This window comes from Zalophus californianus, chromosome 3, assembly GCF_009762305.2.
Source record: "Zalophus californianus isolate mZalCal1 chromosome 3, mZalCal1.pri.v2, whole genome shotgun sequence".
In the NCBI taxonomy this organism is placed as follows: Eukaryota; Metazoa; Chordata; class Mammalia; order Carnivora; family Otariidae; genus Zalophus; species Zalophus californianus.
The window spans coordinates 39,155,009-39,176,464 of NC_045597.1; the positions used below are offsets into that span (position 1 = coordinate 39,155,009).

General features: G+C 36.7%; 1 protein-coding gene across 11 annotated transcripts in view; it reads left to right on the plus strand.

Moving 5' to 3' along the window:
• Positions 1-21,456, plus strand: part of PCDH9 (protocadherin 9) — a 918,360-nt gene that overhangs the window by 158,340 nt on the left and 738,564 nt on the right. The gene's annotated exons all lie outside the window — the stretch shown is intronic.

Genomic DNA, 21,456 nt, shown 5'->3' on the forward strand with positions numbered 1-21,456 from the left:
ATTATATTTAGTGTCCTTACATGTATAGTTGATGAATTAAATGTACCACTTTGGCAAATATTTGAAAGAAGTTTATTTTTGCTTTATTTTTTCTGCTTTCAATTTTTTGCTAGATGATTCTAAACTAAACAACATGGTGTTCAGAAGTGAGTTTGAGATTTGGGATCAAACACACCTATTCTAATGCAGGCTTTGACACTTACCTGTAGAAACAAGAATAGGCTATTTAATATTTCTTTGAAAAAAAAGATTATTTATTTTAGGGAAAGAGAGAGCACGTGGGGAGAGAGTCTTGAGCAGACTCCTAGCTGAGTGCGGAGCCCTAAGCGGGCTCGATCTCAGGACCCTGAGAATACCTGAGCCAGAAACTGAGATCTGAGGCTTAGCCAACTGCCCCACCCAGGTGCCCCAGCTATTTAATATTTCTGAATTTCAATTTCCTCATGTGTAAAATGGCAGTGATAATATCCAAACTTTAAAGGCATTGTGTTAAATGTAATAAATATGTAGCTCCTAATTTTCTAAACACAATAAATATTCTCTTATTTATTCTATAGAGATCATATATCAGGCATCTTTGTATATCCAACGTTTAATATACTGCATATACCTTGTGCATGCAAAGCTAATTTTTGTTGATAATTGCTTCTTGAAAAAATAAACTTCTAGTGAATACGCTTTACATAAAAAATCATCTGCTAGAATATCCTCTTATTGAAGTAAGTTTTTAAAGAAAATTTAAATGAGGTAATATTTACTAAATATATATTGATTTTATCAGTACTATTGTTTGTGCTGGCGCTATGTAAAATTGGAAAATAATTAGCATTGTTTTGTACTTAATATGCTTGTTTTACACTGCTTTCTTGGGTTATTCTATTGTAAAATAAGTATGTGCAGGAATTGAGGAATTTGCCTAGGAGTTAAGAGCTATCGAAACTGAATGCTGTGTCACCACAACTCGTTCTACCAAAAGAGAGTAGAAAGGAACTGTGAACTTTGAGTGACCTAAGGATGACAAACCTTCATTGAAAGTAACTGAAGGGGCGCCTGGGTGGCTCAGATGGTTAAGCGTCTGCCTTCAGCTCGGGTCATGATCCTAGGGTCCTGGGATCGAGCCCCATATCGGGCTCCTGGCTCAGTGGGAAGCCTGCTTCTCTTTCTCCCTCTGCCTCTCTCCCTGCTCATGCTCTCTCTCTCTGTGTGTCTCAAATGAATAAACAAAATCTTTAAAAAAAAAAAAAAGTAACTGAAAACTTTTCTCACTGGGGATTACTGCCATTAAATCCTGACAAGATTTACTTAACACATGCAGTCCAGTCCATGGGGCTAGCTTTCCATCTTTAGTTATCATTATGTTGCATGAAACCCCACCTCCTCTTCCATATAGGCCTAGCACTCAAACCATGGACTTCTTTCCCTAGATCAGTGACCTATACAGCATACTTCACTGCCAGACATTCCCTTGCCTGGAAAGTTAATACACTCAGATTTTTGCTTTATTTTTTATTTTTTTATTTTTTTTTAACTCTGGTGACTTTGTTTTATTCTTTAAAATTCCTCTTCCCCCTGGGGTGCCTGGGTGGCTCAGTAGGTTAAGCGTCTGCCTTCAGCTCAGGTCATGGTCCCAGGGTCCTGGGACTGAGTCCCGTGTCCAACTCTCTGCTCAGCGGGGAACCTGCTTTTCCCTTTCCGTCTGCCTGCCATTCCACCTGCTTGTGCTCTCTCTCTGTCAAATAAATAAAGAAAATCTTAAAAAAAATCATCTTCCCCTTCCTTCCCCTCATGCCCACCCCCCAAAAAAAACGATTAACAGAAGCAAAATCACATGGCTATGGAGTGACCACTATGGGAAGAGAAATGACCTTTTATATTAGTAAAGACTATGCTATCTAATAGGGTACTCATGAGCCACATGTGGCAACTGAGCCCTTGAATGTGGCTAGTTTAAATTGAGATGTGCTCTAAGTGTAAAAATACACAGTAATTCCAAAGACAGTGCATATACACATGTAAATTATAAAGTTCTCATTAATATTTTAAATTGTTTTCTTTTTTTTAAGATTTTATTTATTTATTTGACAGAGAGAGAGACAGCGAGATAGGGAACACAAGCAGGGGGAGTGGGAGAGGGAGAAGCAGGCCTCCCACCCAGCAGGGAGCCTGATGAGGGGCTCGATCCTAGGACCCCGGGATCAGGGCCTGAGCCGAAGGCAGACGCTTAACGACTGAGCCACCCAGGTGCCCCTAAATTGATTTCATGTTGAAGAGATGGTATTTTGGATACATTGGGTAAAATAAAGTGCATTATTAAAATTAATTTCACCTATTTCCTTTTGCTTTTAAGATACGACTATTTTAGATACTTAAAATTACATATGTGGGGTGCCTGGGTGGCTCAGTTGGTTAAGCGACTGCCTTCAGCTCAGTTCATGATCTCAGGATCCTGGGCTCGGGCCCCACATCGGGCTCCCTCCTCGGCGGGAAGCCTGCTTCTCTCTTTCCGACTCCCCCTGCTTGTGTTCCCTCTCTCGCTGTCTCTCTCTCTGTCAAATAAATAAATAAAATCTTAAAAAAAAAATTACATATGTGACATGTCTTCTATAGGACAGTCCTGGTTTAGAACTTAACTTGCCAATTGTGTTTTCTCTGCTCATTAACAGAAATCTTCTCCCACAATTAAACTGAGGGACAATATAGAGAAGAATGGTTAGAAATATGAATGAAAAGATTATGTCTGGAATTCTTGGCTAAAAAAAGAAAAGAAAAGCAGCAAATAACACTCGCAGGGTTGACAGCCCTAAGTGGTTTCCAAGTCTTAGCCATTAATCACTCTGAGAAGCAGAGTTCAACACCACTAATAAGCAACAATGCCATTGAGGATATAGATTCATTTACTTAATATGGGTATGCTGTGTCTGCTCTGAGTATAATAGTGATAGGTGTAGGAGAGGAAAAAGTTTTTCTCCACCCACCCTCTTAGGGTCCCTTGATGGATCTGAAAATTAAACTGGCAAAGACAGATTAACAGGCTGAAAGCACATGTATTTATTTAATATAAGTTTCATGTGACATGGGAGAACTTCATAAGAAAATGAAAACCCAAAGAAACAGACCTGAGTATTTTTATGCTAGATTTCACGAAAAGTGGACAGTCGTGGAGATGATAAGTCAAAGAGTATGAGGTAAATACAGTAAATTGGGGGAATCTTAGCAAGGCCTATTTGTTCTGATTTTTTGCAGCATTCCTTTGTTCTGATTTTTTGCAGCATTCCTTTGTTCTGAGATAAGGATGCTCTGTTCTTCCATGTATAGAGGGGGAGCTTCTCACATGAGAATTTTATGACCTATTTCAGAGGAGAAGGGTGGGGTAAGGTCAGGTTGAACTTCCTGCTTCTGTTGTTTTCTCAGACCTCTTCAACTTAAAATATTCAGTATGCCAAGGTGTCATATTTTGGGGGTAGCATGTCCCAGATCCCATCAAGGGACATTATAAGTGCATAGCCTTACTATCTGATTAGAGAAATGTTGTATGACCTCAAACAAATTGCAACAAAATAGGGCATATTGACATTGGTTATATAGGTAAAAAATTACTAGGTATATATTAATGTGGAAAATTAAGAAGTAGCTTCTTTTATTTTATGATAACCATATCCATTATTCCTTCAGCAAGAAAAACACTGACCAAATCCCTAGAATTTCAAAATATAACAAATATGGAAAACATTTTTCGGTATGAGAAGCTTCACTTAAGATTTTTAAGTATTTATTCCATTTATTAAATCAACTTAAGAAATAAGGAAGAAGTGTCCTGCATATGTGGTTTAAGTTAAAGCATACTTTTTCTCTGGGTTTTCAAAACAACTGAAATTTATAATGATTGCTTTTTAATGACTCCCAAATATTCCACTGAATCGATAGGCTAAGAATGCACAGATATATAATTTCCATTTAAAAAAATGTCGTGAAGAACAACGCTTAAACCTCACATCATAGAGTACATATCTTTTTTTTCAAATACATTTTTAAAAGAAGTGCATATTGAAAGGAAACATACTGTAACATGATTGTTAGAGCCATAGTGTGTGTCACTTTGTACTTTTACATACAACATAGGGGACTCTTTTCTAACTATGGCTTCTCTAAATTTTAATCTTTCAAAACATATACTGATTTTTATTTCCCAACTTGATGCCTAAGTATTCACATTAATATATGCTTTATTTCATAGTCTTAATTTTTTTAAAAGTAATCTCTGTGCCCAACGTGGGGCTTGAGCTCACATTCCCAAGATCAAGAACTGCGTGCTCTTTTGACTGAGCCAGCCAGGCGCCCCTTAATTTTTTTAATTATAAAATTAAAGTACTACAAAAGGAGTAATGAGCAAAATTCTTTTCCTGTCAAAAGAAAGAATATTGGACTTGTGTGATGAAACCTGTTCTGCCCCCAACAACCATATGGCTTTATGATTTTCGTATGAATTATCTGAGTCACAGTTTCCTCATTTCCAAAGCAGCAGTGGTGGTAGTTAGTATTTGCCAGTGGAATTTTTGAAGTTCTAAACAAAAATTTTGTTTTAAAGTTATATCATGTAAACCATACCATTATGGAGTATTTAATGGAAATTTTAACCCTCACAGTTTCCTAGTATTTATATAACATGATTAAGAAGCTTCCAAACTCAATTATATCTCACTCTGTTATGTTGGAATTGAAGATCAGTTAATATCTGAAATAAGAATATAATTTTAGACAACTGAATAAAATCTGTGAAGGAATAATTATATCTTTAAATGAAAGTTTACTTGTTTTTAGGTATTATTTTAAAATTAGGTGAATAAAAAACTTTTTGTGGGCACCTGGGTGGCTCAGTCGGTTAAGTGTCTTCCTTGGCTCAGGTCCTGATCCCAGGGTCCTGGGATCAAGCCCCACATCGGGCTCCCTGCTCAGCGAAGTGTCTGTTTCTCCCTCTCCCTCTGCCCATTCCCCTGCTTGTGATCTCTCTCTCTCAAATAAATATTTTTTTAAAAAGAACTTATTTATCTTATAATTGTAAGTTTGTGTCCTTTTACCAGCCTCTCCCTATTTATCCTACCCTTCAGCCCCTGGCAATCACTTTTCTACTCTGTTTCTATGAGTTTGACTTCTTGACAGATTCCATGTATAAGTGATATGATACCATATATGCCTCTGTCTTTCATTTAGCATAATGACCTCAAGGTCCATCTATATTATCACAAATGACAGGATTTCCTTCTTTTTAAAGACTAAATAATCTAGTCTGTGTGTGTGTGTATGAATCTCAAATTTTTTTTATCCATTTATCAGTTGGCGGACACTTAGATTGTTTCTGTACCTTGGCTTTTGTGCATAATACTGCTGTGAACATGGTGGTACAGATATCTCTTCAAGATAATGATTAAGTTTTCTGTGGATATATACCCAGAAATGGCATTATTGGATCGTATGTTAGCTCTATTTTTAATTTCCTGAGGAACCTCCATGCTGTTTTCCATAGTTGCTGTACAATTTATATTTCCACCAACAGCGTACAAGGGTTCCCTTTGCTCCATATCCTCAATACTTGTTTCTCTTTCTTTTTTGAGAATAACCATCCTAACAGGTGTCAGGTGATATGTCACTGTAGTTTTGATTTGTATTTGCCTGATGATTAGTGATGTTGAGCACCTTTTCATCTACCTGTTGGCCATTTGGATATATTCTTAAAAATGTGTTTTTAGGGGATGCCTGGGTGGCTCGGTTGGTTAAGCATCTGCCTTCGGCTCAGGTCCTGATCAAGCCCCGCATCGGGCTCCCTGCTCAGTGGGGAGCCTGCTTCTCCCTCTCCCTCTGCCTGCTCTCCCTGCTTGTGCTCTCTCTTTCTCTATGTCAAATAAATAAAATCTTAAAAAAAAGCCCACAAAAAAACCCAGCCTCCCCCCAAACCAAACCAAACCAAAACAAAAAAAACAAAACTTTTCTTTTTTCTAAATGAACACATCCAAACTCCTGTTCTTTAAAAAAGCTCAGATGTGGAGGGTGGTAGGGACTTGCATGTTTTTCTTTTCATTTTATCTATCACCATTCAGTGGACTTGCAACAACAAAAAAATGATTAAATACATGATTAACATCATGTAAGCATGCTTCATTCCAGTTTCCTGACAAGATACCAAATCCTCTGAGTTTTGTGAGAAGTAATCCCAAGATCCAATGGCAGCATAATTCCCCCAAGACAGCTTAAATATTTATCATTCTTTTTTAAATCAAGTAATCCCTTAGGTTTGTTTGGATTCCATTTCTGCAGATATACATCTTAGTATCCATCTATCTATCAAACATGTATCTCTTTACACAGGCATATACACACATATACAGATGCACATACATATATTTTTTCCCTTGGAATACCCTAAAGGATTGTTGAAATGCTTGCCATTTGTTTGTCTTCATAGTACTCTAATGAAATGCATTTTAAAAAGTGTGCATGGTTGACAAATTATATCTTTTGGGGAAAGTCTAAACCTGGAAAAAAACATGAGGGGGAGAGACGTTTATTATGATTACTAGACTGGAATCTCAGTAGGCTAGGATTATTGTAAGTAAAATTGATTTTGTCCATGATTTGATTTTAATCTAGTTTCACAGAATCATATTCTACAAGGAACAGATATTTAATTTAGTACATTATGATGAAAAGGCTTCAGTTCAAAGAAGTTTAATGCATTTGATGCGATAAAAGCACTAACTGATTATTAGGCTTTTAAAAATAGTTATTCCTTATTATTTTATTACCATTCAAATAATTTCTTCTGCTCATAATATTTATATTAAATATAGAAAATATTTTAGGCTCTCGTACTGGTACTCAGGCTGATTGTCTCTTTAAAATGCAGCACTTCCTTAGGAAGGAATAAATAGGATTTAAAATTTGCTGCACAGTTGTTTTGTTTGATCTGGAGATTTTCAGAGAAACCACTTGCCATAGAATGAGTTGGAGCTGTCTACTTACCAGCTACAGTTGTAAACAAGTGTCTATGGAAACCAATCTCCTCTAATTTTCCAGTCTACTGTTTTCCAGTATCAAGGAGTTAGCACACGTGGCAATTTTGAAGATGCTGCTCAACAGAGGTCTCTAGCACTTTAACAGTTGGGACCAGATGGGACTATTTTCTGAGGTTAAAACCAAGGCCAAGAGGACTGTCCAAGCAAAGGAAAAGAGACAAAGGGGGAAGTTCAGAGGGTGGCATCTCATATTTCTTTTTTATTGAATAATTTATGCCGAAATGTTCTTGCTCTCCATTGCCCCTATAGGCTCTGGATGCTACATAAATATCATGTCAATTCATCACATTCCCTGAAGCTCCCCAACTTATTTGTACTACAGCTGTCTGCCTTATCTGCAGTTTCACTTTCCACAGTCAAATGAGTGTAGCCTAGAAGTAGACGATCTTCCTTCTGACTTACTGTCAGAAGGTCAGTAGTAGCCTAATGCTGCATCGCAGTGCCTCCATCATTCCCCTCACTGTGTCTCATCAGGTGGGCATTCTGTCATCTCACGTCATCACAAGCAGGCTGCGTGCAGTACACTAAGATATTTTGAGAGAGAGGCTACATTCATAGAACTTTTACTACCGTATATTGATATAATTGTTCTGTTGTACTGTTATTGTCATTAATATCTTACTGTGCATAATTTATAAATTAAACTTTATTATAGGTAAGTATGTGTTGGGAAAAACATAGTATATTTAGGATTCAGTACTATCCACAGTTTCAAGGCATCCACTGAGGGCTTTGGAACATACCCACTGCAGATAAAGGGAGACTGTGGTGTATTTTTGAGTTGTAATGAATACAAAGAGAATCCACATTTTTTTTAAAGTTAAGGTTGTGCTTTCCTTTTCTGTAAATAATTAAAACTTTTAGCTTTATATCATTAATTCCTTTACATTTTTTATAGTAAATTACAAAGTCACATCAAATGGCTCTATGCATACAGCATTCACTTTGTTGTTGCTTTTAAGGTGAAGAATTAGATAGTACCTGAGACCCAATGGGAGAATCCGCAGTATGGTGTACAGAAAGGAGAGTGACCATTGTCAGATAGTAATAGCTTTTTTGCTTTGGAAAGCTTCTTAAATTCTATGAGCCTCAGGTTCATTTAGTAAGCTAAATGGAACCTTAATACTATCTACCTGCAAGAGTTACTGTATGTATTAAAATTATGCAAATTAGTTAAAGCACCTCCCCAAACTGAGCACTTAGTTGGCCCTTGATATATGGGGGCTGCTTCTTCTGATATTTATGCTTCCTGCCTCCCTTGTGGTTAGATGGTCTCTTGTGAATAGTACACAGTGAATTGTGGGCAGCAGTGAGGTTTATTCCTTCTGGGCTGGAGCATGTAATTGCTCGTGTAAGATTGTCCAAAACTCTTTATTTCTCTCTACCAGGGCAACCAGCAATGTTACAGTTAGTAGTTGCTCCATCAATTAAGATCCCAAAGTGAGTATGACACAGAGCAGAGCCTCTAGCTGATCTCTGATGGACATATAATATGTGTGAAGAATGAATCCTTTTTATTTGCTTTTAACTACTATGCTTTGGGGGCTATTTACTGCAGCATATCTACCCTGTTCTGATTTACATAACCTTTAGATAGGCGTAGAGTATAATACCAACATTATTCTGGTTCTTTGAAACTACTTACCATTTAGCAGATTCTGACCTGGATTAGGAAACTTTAATGCACGTGTTTTAGATTGCTTCTCTTCCCTTTTAAGAGAAAAGTGATGAGTATATCCTATTGTTCTCAAACACATGAGAAAAGACCAAATTTACATCAATTTAATTAAGCTGAAACACGTTTAGCTAGTGTCTCCAAAATTGTTGTAGGACACAAATTCACTCCCAGTACTTTTGATTTCAGAATAATTTTGCAATTCATTACATTGCTGAATGAAATCTATCTTTATACAATTTTGAAAGTTTTAAAAAAATGTAACAGTTTAAGACCAGCACTCCAGATGTTGTAAGGAACACACAATTGTTCATAGTTCCTGATGATTATCTTTTTCTTCCTTTTCAACATATATCTGCCTCTGCAAATGTGAGCTCACAGTATACAATGTGCAATATGCAGTCATACAGTGAAATGGCAGGAGATGTGCTTGCCTTTTACATTATCTAAGATGGTTAACGTTGTGAAAGGTCTTGCATCCTCTGCAAATTTCTCCCTTACCACTCTTGAGAACTGCAAAGAAGGCTTTTCTTTTGTCAGATGGCTGTAGCATGCTAGCACCCCTTCTGATTAACATTGGAATTTTTCCTGCAATATGTTGAGGAATTTGGGGCACAGGTCACACACTTAAATGTGTTGTGTTTTTCTGGTTTTTTAAAATCTATCTAATCTTTCCAATTTCTTGTCTGTGTTTCACTATCTCTTTGGGGCAAGTAAGATTGATAGTGCTACCTTGGATTCCTGTCACTTGGGGCCTGGTGAAATAGTGTAAGACACATCACCCATGCTGAAGCAAGGGAGCACTCCTTCGGCCTGTCTTGTCAGTAATCTTTGATTTCCACCAGCTGCAAGTGTTAAGTGCTTCACTCAGCCTCCTTCTCCCTTCTCTTGATTCAGGAGTAATGAGAATTCCCTGTGTTCCTGCCTATAAACCCTGCACTGAGATTGCATCAGTTCATTTAGCTGGAGCTTTTCAGGCACTCGTTGGCAGGAATTGATTTCCTTATTTTGGTCCCTTTGCTTTTGGATTCTACCCAAAAGACAGATTCAAGGAAGTGAATTCTCCCTTCACAAGGTCTGTTTCAGATAATTACCTGAAAATGTTAGAAAATGTAAGCCAATAGGGAGGTTGTTTTTCTTTATGTGTAAACCCACTAAGAACCTAAGAACGTGTCTATAATGCACTTTTCTTCTTGGGCGTTTGTTGAGAGGCAAGAGACAGGAAGGGAAATAAGAAAGTTAATTGATTTACCTTTCAAATGTTTCATTAGAAAGTTTCTAAAAGACCAAACGTTCTGAAATAACAAAAAATAAAATGGAAAAAATATAGCATGTATTTTTAAACCAGTCTTTTCTTCATCAGTCATCATGTCATTTCAAATACATTCCCTGCCAGTTTTCAAACCACATCTCTTTTGCATTCGAATATAGCAATTATTTTATACCTTTGCTACGTGTATATACAAAAATATGATTAATGCGGGCGCCTGGGTGGCTCAGATGGTTGAGCGTCTGCCTTCGGCTCGGGTTATGGTCCCAGGGTCCTGGGATCGAGTCCCGCGTCGGGCTCCCTGCTCCTTGGGAGCCTGCTTCTCCCTCTGCCTCTCTCTCTCTCTCTCTCTCTCTCTCTCTCTCTCTCTGTCTTTCATGAATAAATAAATAAAATCTTTAACAAAAAAATATGATTAATGCTTTGTTCCTGCTCTCAAGGACCTTGCAGTTCAACTGGTATTAGGTTTTCTGCTCACTTGACTGTCTCCGTAACAGACCTGCAAGGTCAAATGAACAGAAAAACTGGTATCTGTGGATAAGTGCTGTGATTGAAGGAAGCACCTCCAGACTGCATAACCTAGGGCAATGGAAATGGTGGAGAAATGAGGGGGGGAAAAGTCCCTGTTAGAAGGAGACAGAACTGAAGGTTGCTGGAGGGGAGGGGGTGGGAGGGAAACTGGGTGGTGGCCATTAAGGAGGGCAGGTGATGTGATGAGCACTGGGTGTTATATAAGACTGATGAGTCACTGACCTCTACCTCTGAAACTAGTAATACATTATATGTTAATTGATTAAATTTAAATAAAAAAATAAAAGGAAGGTTTTACCTTTGGTTTCTGTTTTTACTGCTACTAGACAATACTAGACAATATTTTTTTCATATTTCACGTGACATAATCTAACTTCATATGAGTACAAAAACTAATTAAATTAAAAAAATCATTTGACTTGTCAGCTATGCGATGTGTAGCTTTGTTTGGTTCTATAATGATGATAATGATGACGGTGATAATAATAATAATAATAGTAAAATAGTACAAACCAGATCTTATTTGCCAAACAGGTTGCTCTTACTTCCTCCCCAAAGATTTCATGCAGGAGCATTCTAGTGCAAATGATCTTAAAGGAAGCCTTTATAGAATAGACACCAGAGAAAGGAATTGTGGAGGAAAAATCCAATCTACATCATCTGGGAAATGATTCAAGAATGGGTAGAATTGGCCTATATTATTTTTGATGTTCTGCTTGAATTTGAGTCCATGAATGTTGCTCTCAGAGTAGAGAAAGTAATTTGGGGATAGAGGAGGAAACGGAAACAAAAAGGCTGATTTGAATATCATCATATTTCTATTATATGGTAATAATTGTTAGAATTGTCCTGGTGGTGAGAATGGAAATGAAGGGATTTATAAAATAGCCATTTCAAAACAAAACATAAATAATATCCAGGTCTTAAAGAGTGATTCGATGACAGGTGAGAAAAAAGAGTCTAAAGCATGTATTTGTGAAGTGATGTAGCAAACAAAAATCAAAATAAAACAACAAACAAATGGAAGGTAAAAAAATAAAACAGCTATTTGTGGTTGTAAAGGTCCTAGATTTGAAATTTAGCTCTTTACTTCTACTGTCAGAGCTTGGAGAAATTACCTAACTTTTCAGGCCTTTCATTTCCTCTTGGGTAAATTGGGCTGTTGTAAAAATTACATGGAATAAAGCGTGAGAAATATCCACCACCTGTGGTCTCCGTTGCTCCTCTGGAGTGCCAAGCAGTGCTCAGGCATTTTGTGCACCTGACCTCTTGAAATCCTTCCAGCCAAAATGCTGAGGAAGTTTTCTTCTCATTATGATGTATAAGAGTGAGGATCAAGTGATGTGAACAACCTGCCCTATTTTAGTTCATGCAGGCTGTTATGACAAAATTCCACAGACTGGGTGGCTTCCAAACAGAAGAAATTTATTGCTCCCAGTTCTGGAGGCTGGAAATCTAAGATCAGGGTGCCAGCATGGTCTGGTGAGTGCCCTCTTCCAATCACAGTTCTCCTGGTTTCCTTACATGGGGGAAGAGAGGCTAGGGGACTCTGTGGGTGTCTTCTATCAGAGCACTAATCCCTTTCATGAGGATTCTACCCTCTCCTAATCACCTCCCCAAAGCTCCACCTCCTAATGCCATTGTCTTTAGGGATTAGGATTTCAAAGTATGAATTTGGGGAGGGATACAAACATTCAGGCTATGTCCTGCCTGGAGTCACATGGATGAGTAGTACAATTAGAATTTCTGTCTAGGTCTCTCTGAATTCAGAACCACACTATTACACAGCAGGCACTCAATAATGGCATTTATCCTCTTTGCAAAGTGTTTGTTATACTTTTTGAACATATAGCAAAAGTGGAGGGGAGTCACGCCAGAGGAGAAAAGAAAGAACATACATAAACACACAATGTTGGCATTATGGATGCTCTTAAAGCAGTAAAAATCTCTGAGAAGCTGATAGTTTCAAAGTTAATTTTTATAAAATTGAAGATATGTTAATTAGGGTCTCTGCTCAATGTCAGAGGCCCTCTTTGACCAACTGCCTTATCTACAGTCACCCCCACAACATGTTGCATTTCACACCCTGCTGTATTTTTTTTAAAGATTTTATTTATTTATTTATTTATTTATTTGAGAAAAAGAGAGAGAGAGAAGGAGAGAGGAGCAGAGGGAAAGGGACAAGCAGACTCCGCACTGAGCCCAGAGCCTGATGTGGGGCTCAATCTCAGGACCCTGAGATCACACAACCTGAGCCGAAATCAAGAGTCAGATGCTCAACCAACTGAGCCACCCAGGAACCCCTGTATTTTTCTTTATAATACTTTATAATTACTTGATAGTGTATTATAGTTTTATTAAAAACATTTTTTTTCCTGTTTTCCCACTGGAATGTAAGATTCATGAGGTCTTGGACTTTGTTTTGCTTGTTCTTTGTACTCAGCACCTAGAACAATTGTGTCAAATTGTAGGCAGTAAATATGTACTGTGCACATAAGTGGAAGAGTTTCTAGGAGGCAGAGTTACAGGTGGACAATGTCTGTATTGTGCTTGCTGTTTTCAAATAACAGAGGAGGACAGAGCAGGAAGGAGAGAACAGAGTTGTTCTGGAACTTTTGGTTCAGGGTGTTTGAGTGATCTTGTGAAGAGTTCAGACTCTCTTGGGGAGTGGCCGTGTAAGAAGAAGCAGCAGCATGCAGTTGGGTGTATTTGGAATATCCTCACTAATGTGTTTATTTATTAAAATTTCCTTTAGACACTTTTTACTCAATATATGTCAAAAGACCCCTTTTTAAAAAAATTACACCTGGGGCGTCTGGGTGGCTCAGTTGGTTAAGTGTCTGCCTTGGGTTGAGTGTCTGCCTTAGGCTCAGGTCATGATCCCAGGGTCCTGGAATCAAGCCTTGCAGGTAGGGCTCCCTGCTCAGTGGGGAGTCTGCTGCTTCCTCTCCCTTTCCCTCTGCCTCTTTCTGCCCCTACCCCCACTCATGCTCTCTCTTGGGCTGTCTCTCAAATAAATAAATAAAAATCTTTTAAAAAAATTACACCTGAAAACAAGTAGTGTATATGTGTTTACAGTAATTAGAAAGCTGTCCTATATTTGCAGATTAGCTCTATCCAGTTAGTTTCAGAATGTGGGCTTCCCTGTGCTAGATGATGCCTTCATGTCTAGCTAAAAGCCCTTTCCAAAGGTGTGCTAATGTATAGAAAACTATTAATACAATTATTTGTTACTCTTTGAAGGTCAGAGGTGAACCACTTACGGTGTTGCCATTTAACATTGATCATAGGCATGCTGTTACTGCTATTTAAGATTCCCCACACACTTCAGTGCGTAAAAGTCTGTTTGCTCTCATTTATAGTAATACTCCTATGGTGGGAGGAAAAGTATGTATAGTTATAAGTTCAATTACAGCTCCTGGTTTATCAGTAGCAGTGTCCTAAACTGGACCATGGCCCTGACGAGGGCAATGCAGTGAAAAATGAGGATCATGCCGAGTACAAAGGAAACTTAAAATGAGATTGGGTTTAAATTCACTGCTGGGACTTGCACACTTGGCGCAGAAGAACATGGGGTCACTATAGTAAGATAAGGAGCGTTCAATCATAGCCTTCAGGGAAGATAAGATACTGGTTTTATGGCTGTTGTTTAAATACCTAGAACTTTCTCTTGGATAATGTATGTTTTGTAACGTGAGTGTGTGTGTATATGTACTTAGACACAAAAACATATGTATATTTTGAACAAATAAGCTTTATTTGCATATTGAGAGATAAAAATTGTAAAGTCATAAAAATGCCTTTTCCAATATTATTTTTTATAATGCTTAATAATAAAAGAAAATATCAGATAATGTAAATATAAGACTTTAGAAATAATGTTTCCTTATGATTTTAAAAGCTATTTTTAAGGAATGTTACTATTTAAATAGGATATAAACTCAGTTTTTAAATTTTTATTTATATTTATTTATTTATAATTAGAGTTTCAGAGAATAAGACTGAATTGGAAAAAAAGAACTACAAAAATTGTAAGCAAGACAGAGAGACAGAAAAGAGCACCGCATTTTATTTGTGGGCTTATTATGTGCCAGGTATATTGATTGGCTTTTTTTTTCTTTTTGGTGGCAATACTGTTATGCTCAGAGATAATATAAAAGCTAAGTATCATCTCTACTTTTAGAGGAAAGGATACAAAATTAAGACATTCAATAATTTGGCCATTTTTAGATTGGTTGTCATTGGTAGAGCCATAATTTGTACTTAGATCTTTCTGAATTCAAAGTATATATTCTGGGTTTATCTAATTTTTCTCCCTCTTTCCACAAAAATAATGTTAACTTGGGTTTTGTTTGTTTATTGTCTGTTTTTCTTAACATATAATTTAGGAAAGGACATCACAGAGTAAGCCTAATTCAGTGCTGGGAATGCACGAAAATCTCTCAAACACAGCAAATACATGGTTAAAAGGTCTAGATTAAGTACATCTCTGCTTTTGATGGCCAACTATCGTCCTGATGATCTATTACCTTGTTGTAAGATGCACACTTTGATTATTTCCAAGTGTTGTCATGCTAAGAATTTCATATCCTCTCAGTTATTTCCCTAGATCAGTTGTCAATGGATAAAAAATTGGTTTGAATCTGAGCAGTGGTTAATTAAAAAACTACTGTGCTTCCCTTTGGATTTCTGTCATTTATTTATTCATTCAACAGATACATGATGAATACTTACTTGTGTAGATACTGTGCCAGACCTTGGCCTGATCTTTATGGAGCCTAAGGGCTTCTACAAGAGTCAAGAACACAAACAGGTAATATAAAGAAGAGAAATAGTGTATGGGGTCCATCTGTAATAACCCAAAAGATACCTGCCTCATGTTAAAGAGTATCATTGCTATTCAATACTTGCCAGTCATTACCATGTAATGATATAGCTTAGCATGGCCTGTAATGTAATTGTTTTTAGGAAAACAAAAAGATTTCAGATTTTGTATGAAATCATTCATTTTTAAATATTGACATTTTTTGTTGTTTATGTGCAAAACATTTGGCCTAGAGTTCAACACTTTGAAATGCCTTATTTACAGAGAATATGTTATTTAAAATGTTTTCTACCAATAGATAGTGAGTTCCTAGAGGACTGGGATTATCTTTGCATTTGTAGAATGTAGGAGGCAATATAGGTTAATAATTGCTCAATAAGGTAGAAATATTAATTTAGGAAGCAATTGGTGATACCTAGTAAGTGGGAAATAAGCCTCTGACCGAGGTGGGAAGAAAATACTTATGAACACCTAATATATCATAGGTATATTGAGTTGGTAATACCATTTAGTGATCCAAATCAATGTTATTAGAATTTTCTGTTTTATAAATGAAGAAGATGACATTAAATAAGGTGAATGGAGTTTCATCCTGCAATAGTTGCATATTTAAAATAACTGGAATCTTGAGTCAAATATACCTGACTTCAAATTCTGGTGATTTCAAATTATATTCTTCTAAAGTATTGTGTAAGATACTTAAACTCACTGATCATCAATTTTCTGACATATGCAGGGAACATAGTAAAAACCTTATAGAGCTTCTCTGATATTTATTTGAGATAATATATATGATATTCTTTGAAGAGTGTGTGATATCTAGTTGGTTTTTAATGACTGGTAGATAACATTACAGCTGTTGTTTTGTGCTTAAAACCTGTGTTCTGTCTGCTATACCTCTGAGGGCAAAGTTTTCCAAACAGTATATCAATGGTATTGAACTTTAGGAAAGCAGAGACAGTGGCTTGTTATCTTTCCTCATATTTGGTTATTATTAAGTCGCTATGCTAGTGGACCCAAAGGCCAGCAAGACTAGACCCATGCTTCTTTGTGGATACAGTCAACTTTAGCATCTCTCCCTCAAGCTCCAGTCAATCAGATTCAAACTATCCAGTTAATTTTGCTCAGCAACTAAGTAGACACTCTTCTAAGGAAAATATACATTGAATCATGGATTTCAACCTGGAAAACACATTCAGAATTCCTGAGGTAGCTTTGTCTGGTTATAGGTATTCCTAACCCCAAGGAGGCATATCAAGTAGCTATACCCTGAGTTGAGAACCATTGGTTTTCAAAGAAGCCTATGTTCAACTAGAAATGTTAAAAAGATAATACCCATTTCATGGTGATGATTTATATCTTTTTAATTAAATATCTATATTGTCATCAATCTGAGAATATATGATGAATGGTGTAGTAAAATAGTTACAGACTAAAGAGTCGTTCATCTTTGTATCCCAGATTCCTTGTAGAGTATATATAAAATGGTGCCTTCATCGTCAGTGCTGGCTTAAAAGCTTCTGTTGAATCCGTTCTTCCTGCTTTTGTGATAGTGTGGATGATGAGGATGATAAAGATAAAGCATGCACTCACACTCATGGAGTACCAGGCCCTATATTAAGTGCTTTACTTGTAGTATCCCATATAATCCTCACAATATCCCTGTTACTAAGGTGCCATTTTCATCTGCATTTAACAGAGGATGAAATGAATGGATGGGGAGGTTAATTAGTCAAGGTTTACACACTCTTATAGAGCCATGATGTGAACCCAGGCATTCTGACTCTAGAACATGGGCTCCTAGAATTCTGAGGCTAGGGGTCTTCCTTAAATAATCCCCCTGAGACACACTTCTACCAAGAAAGCTTCTTTATCATCTGTAATGTTGGACCTCTGTCCCCTCCTTTAGTGAATATAATTAATAATTTACTCTGCATCTTATTGGGAGCAGGAAATCAAACACAGAGATACAAAAATAGACATAGAAATACATAGATAGATAGTATCTGGTCACCTAGCTAACTAGAATAGATGTAGCAATCAGATCCCAGAAATAATCACATTTTTGTTAATTAGGCCCTCAGTGTTTTTTTGTTTTTTTGTTTTTTTTTAAGTGCCATCCATTCTCCTAACAAATAACTAGTTGTTTCTTCAATAAGTAAATTGCAGCCCTGGTCTCATTTAGTACATTAACTGCCTTATGAGAATTGATAAGACCTCTTTAAATATCCTAATATCCTGTGGTTTTCCTTTTAAGATAACAGCACTCAGTTTTGTAGATTCCACTTTAGTAAGTCCATGAATTTTGCCTTTCCTAAAATATGCTATTTATAACTGCTTGCACTGTTTCTGTGTAGACCATTTTTCTTAGAATATGACCCCCCCCTCATCACCCCTATGTCTAGAATATGTAATTCCATTGGAATCTGACCAAAAATCCTAGAGGTAGTACTGAGCATTTAAAGACAGTGAATGTGGATTGGATAACTGATTCTGTCCACACCTTTGAGATACACACATATTTATCTTAAAATCTCAACAAATATGTCAGAATTTTCATAAAAATGATTTGACATTTGTAAACCATTTGGAACTTCTCAGTTTATTTTGACCAATGCTTTAGCAACTATTATTCTTCTATTTAGTGTTTTAACAAACATAGTGTAATATTATCAAAAATGCCAAAGCAAATAATAATTTTTAGTAAGTGCAATATTTTCCTCAAAGGACAACAAAACAAAACAAAACAAATAAGATCAAAATAGTTCAATGACTTTTAAGCAGAGATAAAGTATTCCACTAAAGGGAAATTGAGTTTCTTAACAGGATCAACACAATGGTGAGAATTTTAAGCAAGAATTTAGCACCTCAAGATACTTTTAGCATCATATAGTTTTTTTGATGGTCTCAACAAATAGAATATGCTTATCCTTTTGTTGCCCAAGCACACATATTCACTCATTATCCAGGCAAAAAAAAAATACATATTTTTTGAGTATCTACTGAATACAGGTCCCAGTGCCAGATCATATGACAGATGCTGTGTAGTAAATGTTCCTGACATTAAGGATTGTGATTTTTCTCAGGGTGAATTTAGTCCTGTTATTTCTACTTTTAACCCTTCAAGCTGTTTTGACTATAACAAGTTTCTTAACATTAAAGCATTGAAAGTCTTATTTTTTTTTTATTCTGAAGTGTTGAATGTTAACATAATAACTTTGTCAAAAACTTACATATACCCATCATATGTGCATTAGAAAAAAATAGCTAGAAAAACTCTGAAATTTTACTAATACTGATTTATCTAACCTCCAGGGCTGTCGCGTAGGTATTTTAGGGCTCTTAAATGAATTTTTTTTCAGACAAAATTGGAACATACAACAGAATCAGCAATAATTAATCCAACATCTTTTGAACCTCTATGTGCAAAAGCTCACGTATTCCCAGACAAAATAACCAAAGGTCTTTGCCTGCTTTGTCTGTGGGTGTGTATATGTATGAAGTAGAATATACTTATGCTTTCATTTACAGATTAAAATATATGGAAATAGAAATGTTGCAATCTTAAAATAGCAGAATTTATTTCCCAGTGTATTACTCTGTTAACTAAGTTATGTACTTCAATTATAGTGAACTATTGATATTTTGAAGAGATTTTAGATGCGTTTCTAAATACATAGAAAGAATAAAAAGAAAACATTAATGTTTTACCCCTCCCCTTCCTTTTTTTCCTTTATTTTCCCAGTCTATTTGTTACAACTAGGTTTGCTGTTCTTACCCCAAAGTGGTAGGTGGGTGAGTGGGGGGGAATCAACAGTTGATCAACATCAACTGATGATGATTCAGAGATTCCATAATTTTAGAGCATCTTAGAATAGAGTGTTTTACTTCACTGAAAGGAGTGTGATAATCTCTAGCTCACTGGGTTTTTATGAGGATTCAATGAAATAGTAGCTATAAATTGTTTAGAACAATACCTGGCATATAGTAAGTGCTCATTAAAAGTTGTTATTCAGGTAATATCAGAACTTGTTTCAAATATGAGTCTTGATAAATATTGTAATAATATACTTCAATGTATCATCCATATTATCAACATACTTAATTTAAATGACAACTTTGCCTGAAAGGCAAATTGTGTGTGTGTGTGTGTGTGTGTGTATTTTACCAGCAGGTTGCAAAGGTGTTTTGCATTATTTAGTTTGTTTTGGTGCATAAATCACTGTTTTGAGATAGTTTATGGACTGGACACCATATTTGGAAAGAAAGAGTGAGAGCAAGAGAGACCAAGACCTAATGGCTTTTATGTGTGTTTTAGTCTCTGCCCCCCTTTCAGTATTTTTCATCATGTTTTATGCTATTAACTGAAATTTCCCACTCCAGAGCATCACACTTTGTTTCTTCATCCTGTAACACTTTGATGCTTCTTGTCCTGTGTCACGTTTCTTCTGTGCTATTTGTGGCTTCCATATCCCTCTGCTCCTCCCTTCCATTCTGAGGTTCCTGGAGGATAGAGCAAAAGTGAAGGTCTAGACATATGTATGGCACTTACTTTTGACAAAGCTCTGGCATAAATTCTCCCCTCGCCCTGTTTTTAATAATACGGGTTGGACAGTCAAGATGAAATTGAAATTCTCAGTTTATTTCATTTGTAAATTGTTTCCTAATATAAGTTTTACTCAGATGATCTTTATTTCCTGTACCTTGGGATCTCTCCTGCTACCACTGGCCTCTCTGAAACGAGGCACTCTATTGCACTTAACCTCTCCACCCTTTCTCAGACTATGAGCTGGTCTCTAGATGACTACTCCTCTCAAACTGATAACTGCTTATTTGTCATGTCCATATGGGCAACACCATATGGATATCTGCAGTGCATCAAACTCATCCTTGTCTAAAATGGCACTATCTATGCTCTGCCTTTGTAGCTTGTTTTAGTAAACAGCATACCACTTCCTCAAACCAGAAACCTTGAATACCCTTTCATTCCCTACCCTCTACCTCCACAAATAAGTCACAAAGCTCATTTTTTCTGCCTAATACATATCTCGTGAATTTATATACTTATGTATATGTTTATATATAATTTATATAAATAGCTCCCTTCCTCCTGTTTCAGGTTCACCCACCACTTCTCCCCGCCTTTCATCTGAGTGCCTGCCCCTCTCTTTTGCCACCTTTACTTGTGCTTTTTTTTTTTTTTTTAAAGTGCTGCCGGCATGATTACAAATATGATTCTGCAAGTAGAACTTTCTGTAGATTTTTAGTTATCCTTCAGATAATCTCCCAAATCTTTAAGAGGGCTTACAAGGTGATGTGAATACTGACCCCTCACCCTCACTTCTTTTAGTTCCTAGAGCCCTTCAGCCTCCTTTCCCTCTTAGCCTGAGGGTGTGCTTCCCCCACCTACCCGAAGCATCTTCACTTTCTCCCCTCCTCCACTCCTTAAAGGGATAACTTCTGCTCTCACCTAAGTGACATTTCTCAGGGTGCCCCCTTGGCCCTCTCCTACCTGCCCCACTGCTGTGTATGCTGTGCACCCTGTTTGTTTACACTTATCCTGCTGCTGCTCATTGATATCGCCCAGTACATAAGAACACCAAATAATTATTTGGGAAACTGAATTTGGATTCAGAAACACGAGGACCTAATTCCAATCACATCCCTTGTAGCTGAGTGACTTTGTGTATGCCATTTAATTTATCTGGGTTTTATTTCCCCCATTTATAAAATATGGACTATAACTTCAGTCTTGCATGGTTGCATTAAGTTTTAATAATATATAGTAGCTTACATGGTACTTGGAACGCTTAAAACAGCATGAATGGCAGCTATTATCTGGATATTTCCCAATATAAGTTCTTTAGCCTTCCAGTGAGTTTAGTTGTATAATCTATTCATCCTGCCTACCAAGATGTGACCTAACAAATACTGAGTTAGCTTAACATATATTAGAAAGAGAGAAGTTGAGAGGCAGATGGTTTTTGCTTGCCAAAGTTGTAAAAAATGACCAGTTTCCCTTAGGTCTTTTCTTATTGGCCCTTCACTATTTGATAATGGACTTTTGTGTTTTTTTACCTTTTTATGG